This window comes from Rutidosis leptorrhynchoides, chromosome 1 (assembly GCF_046630445.1).
Source record: "Rutidosis leptorrhynchoides isolate AG116_Rl617_1_P2 chromosome 1, CSIRO_AGI_Rlap_v1, whole genome shotgun sequence".
NCBI lineage: Eukaryota > Viridiplantae > Streptophyta > Magnoliopsida > Asterales > Asteraceae > Rutidosis > Rutidosis leptorrhynchoides.
In genome coordinates this window covers 136,965,069-136,970,655 of record NC_092333.1, presented here as the reverse complement: position 1 = coordinate 136,970,655, position 5,587 = coordinate 136,965,069, and positions in this window count along the sequence as shown.

Genomic DNA, 5,587 nt, shown 5'->3' with positions numbered 1-5,587 from the left:
TATGATTATTATAATTATTGTTATTATTAAATATTGTAGTTATTGTTATAGTATTAATATATGCATCATGAATATTATTACCATTTTTGTACCATCCTTAAGTATTATTATTATTATTATTATTATCATAAATTATTATAAGTATTATTAATATTACTATTATTACTAATGTTATCATTTTAATGTTATTATCATTATTATGATTATGATTAGTATTATGAGGATAATAAAATTTATTATTATGTTCATTAATGGTAGTATTAGTATTAAGTTATAAACATTGGAATGGTTATTACAAACATAAGTATTATTGTTAATATTATTATTAATATTAAAATTGTTAAAATTACTATTACTAAGTATTATTATCAAAATAATTATTTTCTTTACCCTCAATACTAAATTTTTCATTTTTTTAAAAAACTATTATTGTCAATGTTATAAGATTTATCATTAAAACTATCATTAACAGTAAAACTAATATTTTTATTAACATCATTATATTTGTCACTAATAAAATTATTAACATTGTTATTTTTATTAGTACTATTAAGTATTAACATTTTTCCATTACAAATATTAATTTGCATTATTAATTACTAACGTCAACAGACAAAATGTTATTTATACAAAAACATATTTAATATATATATATATATAACCTAACTATATCAATAATTCTATATATAAATTGAAAATATATATAATGAAACTTATTAATCTATTATATATATATATATATATATATATATATATATATATATATATATATATATATATATATATATATATATAATTACATCACTAATAATGACAATATATATATACTTGTTCAATTACAATTACGTGTGTTAATAAATATACAATTGATATAGGTTCGTGAATCCGAGGCCAACCCTACTTTTGTTTATTGTCGATTTATGTATTTTTACTACAAAATACATATGGTGAGTTTCATTATTCCCTTTTTATATATATTTTTGGGCTGAGAATACATGCAATGTTTTAATAACTATATTACAATATTTATATGCGTGAGTTTCATTACTCCCTTTTTAAATGCTTTTGCAATATATATTTTTGGGACTGAGAATACATGCGCTGTTTTTATAACTATTTTACGAAATAGACACAAGTAATTGAAACTACATTATATGGTTGAATGGATCGAAGCCGAATATGCCCCTTTTAGCTTGGTAATCTAAGAATTAGGAAACATCACTAATTTTGAGAATTAGTGCACCCCTAATTGACGCGAATCCTAAAGATAGATCTATCGGGTCCAACAAGCCCCATCCAAAGTACCGGATGCTTTAGTACTTCGAAATTTATATCATGTCCGAAGGAGGATCCCAGAATGATGGGGATATTCTTCTATGCATATTGTGAATGTCGGTTACCAGGTGTTCAATCCATATGAATGATATTTTTGTCTCTATGCATGGGACGTATGTTTATGAGAAATGGAAATATGAAATCTTGTGGTCTATTAAAATTATGAAATGATTATTTATGTTAAACTAATGAACTCACCAACCTTTTGGTTGACACTTTAAAGCATGTTTATTCTCAGGTATGAAAAAAATCTTCCACTGTGCATTAGCTCATATTAGACACATTACTTGGAGTCATTCATGGCATATTTCAAAAGACGTTGCATTCGAGTCGTTGAGTTCATCAAGATTATTATTAAGTCAATTATAGTTAGATGTATTTTGAAATGGTATGCATGCCGTCAACTTTCGATGTAATGAACGATTGTCTTTTCAAAAACGAACGCAATGTTTGTAAATGTATCATATAGAGGTCAAGTACCTCGCGATGTAATCAACTATTGTGAATCGTTTATAATCGATATGGACTTCGTCCGGATGGATTAGTACGGGTCTTCACATATCCTATGTAAATAGAATACCACCCAACAGCCGAAAAATCATTTTATATCGAAAAATCCTTTATCCAATCGTACGAAATGGAATTTGTCATCAGTTCAAGTCACTCGGATTCCGAAATGGAATCCCATTCAAGCTCCGAAAGCAGTGTGGCCAGAATGGATCAACCATTCAGTCATCACCTATTCTGGATGAATTGGGGATGGGTTCATAGTCTCCTTAATCATTGGAGACAAGAAGAAGGCGATCCTTTCCATCCACCACATTGTCCTCTTGGCGAAAAACCTGAAGCAGTTACCAGTGAACCTATCCGAAACACCATCTTTTCTCTCATTTCCATAGTATCTCGTCACGATTATATACTATACCAAATTTTAGATTTTATTTATCCGGTCGTCCGAACCGAAAATTATCCCGGAATAATAGAAGAAGTCAACGAGTTTCGCGCTCAGGTAGTGGCTTTGGAGAATATGGTACGAAGGTTACAAACCCCAGCAGCAGCACCAGCACCAGCAGCATAAACAGGACCACCACCATCCAACAATAGCAACAGCAACAGCAACATCCACATCTCACACCTCAAATTCACAATCTGTCCCACGAACATAATCATCATACGCACCATAGGTACCAAGGAGTACCAACAACAATAACCGATGAAGTATTGATCTATAACTTCATAAATATTCTGTGAAGAATATGTGATTCCTAATAGTTAACGATGAAGTATTGACCCATAACTTCATTAATATTCTGCGAAGAATATGTAGTTCCTAATAGTCTTAGAGATTACTTATTCTAGCAAACCAAAAATCATATGAGTTTAATATCATATTAACTCATTAAATCTATGATTACATCTGAAGAAAATATATATGTATATATGTTTTCATAAAGATTGTAATTAAAAATTCTTTTGTACAAACTGTTAATGGTGAAAATATTTTAACGGGTAGGTAATACCCGAGGAATATTTAGATTTCACATTAATAAGTAACATTGTACATTCTTCGAATCTGATTCAACAGTCATTTACTATCCTATTTACATTCACCGATATTAGAATCTGTTCACCACAAAATAACCATTTTTATTCGATTTCATAATTGGATTTTGACTTATCAGAATCCAACAAGTGGTATAATGAAGAAAACATTGGAAAAATAAAATTTGTTAGAAACAAACAATTTAACTATGAGAAGAATTTTGTTAAGAATCCACGCTAACTGTTCCTAGCTAACTGTTCCTAGCTAACTGGTTACATTTTATTTATCGCAATTTAATTATCACAATTTACATTCTCGCAATTTACATTCTTGCAATTTTATTTATCGTCATTTAATTTCTGTTATTTATTTTACGCACTTTAAATATCGGGACACGTATACAAGGTTTTGACATATCATATCGACGCATGTATATATATTATTTGGAATAACCATAGACACTCTATATGCTGTAATGTTCGAGTTCACTATACAGGGTTGAGGTTGATTCTACAATAATATATATACTTTGAGTTGTGATCGAGTCTGAGATCTGTACACGGGTCACGATACGTATTGTTTAATTCGAATATTATATATTAAACTATATATGAATTATTGAATTGCTAACTGTGGACTATCAACTGAGGACCAAAATTGGACAATTAAAATGAATTAAAATATTGATTATAACATATGAAACTAAACAATTCTTCAAGTTTGCCACTTGATTTCATCTTAACCTCATTTGTATCTTGACAATTACAATCTGCATTTAAACCTTTCATGATTCTTGAAAACACCTCAATCAAGAGGATGAATCAACTGCACTTCATCTACAGAAGTAAAGATTGATGCATATAGTTATGCATCTGAAAAACTCCCGAAAACTGAGTAAACGTTTAACACGTAATCGTGCTAATTCCTTAGTGTTACTAGTACCCAAAATAACTTTGCAGTTCTTTTCCAAAGTAGTTAATTTTGTCACAGCTCCAGCAAGTCAACTTCGATTCTTCAGTCGAAACAGCCTTATTATAGCCTTGATATATACGTTGCCCTTTCATCATCGTTACTGGGGAACCTTTCATGTTCCACCACATTAGTAATAAACTTACCAACAACTTCACTGATCTTTGACTTTCCGAAAAATCATCATTTACTCATTCGCATCTTGTAACGAGAATTGCCATACGAATCATCAAAATTTAGCAATCAGTATCTTGAAATCTCACAGCATGTCTACATCAACAGTTATATGTATACATATAACATTTATCTCTTAGAATTATGATCTTTCATTCTAAAATTCTGAAAAGAACTCAGTCTACAAATCAATACTTCAAATTCTGAAAAAGCTGAATACATGTGATGATCTCTCCAAATCCATATGGACGAACACGTCATTCATCGATTTCATTGTGAGGTATTTGACCTCTATATGATACGTTTTGTAAACATTGAATTCTTTTAAAAAGGCACACCATAAATGAATATTTAAATCAAAGGTTTTCGACATCTGATGATTTCTAAATATAGACAATCGCCGTAAATAATAGTTTACAATAATACTTCTGTTGACAATGCAGTCAAAATAAGATACATGGTGATGATTTGGTGAATACACCGTTTCCTTGAAAAATATGTCATGTAAGACTCCATGCACATAGCTTGTCTAACACATAAGAAAACAGCGGAAGACTTCTAGGAAACCTGAGAATAAACATGCTAACAAGTGTCAACACAAAGGTTGGTGAGTTCATAGTTTTATAGTTTCATATAATCTGTATATATAAAGGTGGATCACAAGATTTCAGTTGTTTCGTCCAGAAACGTTTATCAAAATATTCTACAAGATTGAGCACCCTGGTAACTAAACTTTAACGTCTATATAATAAGTACCCTTTGTATAATAATCTTAATAATACACGCAAACCAACATATACGCTTCTCAAATAGCATACGTCCGTTAAAAGGCTAGTGCTCTAGTGATGTGCGTAGAGGTGTATACAAAATAGTTATATTTTTACAAGAAAATACTATTAAATACGATACAATTTTACACAAGATATTTATTTATTTATAGAATGGATATACCTAAACCTTGCTACAATACTTATAGGCAGTGTACCTAATCGTACAGTAGTGTAGTTTTTAATAAGTCCGGTTCGTCCTCAGGGAACTCGCCAAGTTTAACGCTATATTTTTTTAACTTATAATTGTAAAAATACAAAAATATATATAAGTAGTATTATTATTATAAAAGGGGGTTTTTACAGTTTAATGACCGGTTTGTCGATTTTAAAACTTTAGTCGCAGTTAAAACCTAATGTAAAATATTAAATATATAAAAGACTTAATTTAAAACGTAAAGTAAATAACGATAATGAAATTGCGATAAATAAAAGTGCGATAAATAAAATTGCGATAATTAAAAAGTACGATAATTAAAAGTACAATTAAATAAAATGACAGTAAATAAAAGTGCGATAATTAAAAGTGCAATTAAATATGAAATAAAGGAATTATGCTTATTTAAACTTCCGTAATCATGATGTTCGACGTGTTGTTTTTAGTTTATTACCATGGGTTAATTGTTCTTTGTCCTGGATTATTCGATATGTCCATACGGATTTGTCCATAATAGTCCATCAGTCATAATCATAAAGTGCGAAAGTCTTCGTCAAATTATTCTTATTCCTGAAGTCAAAT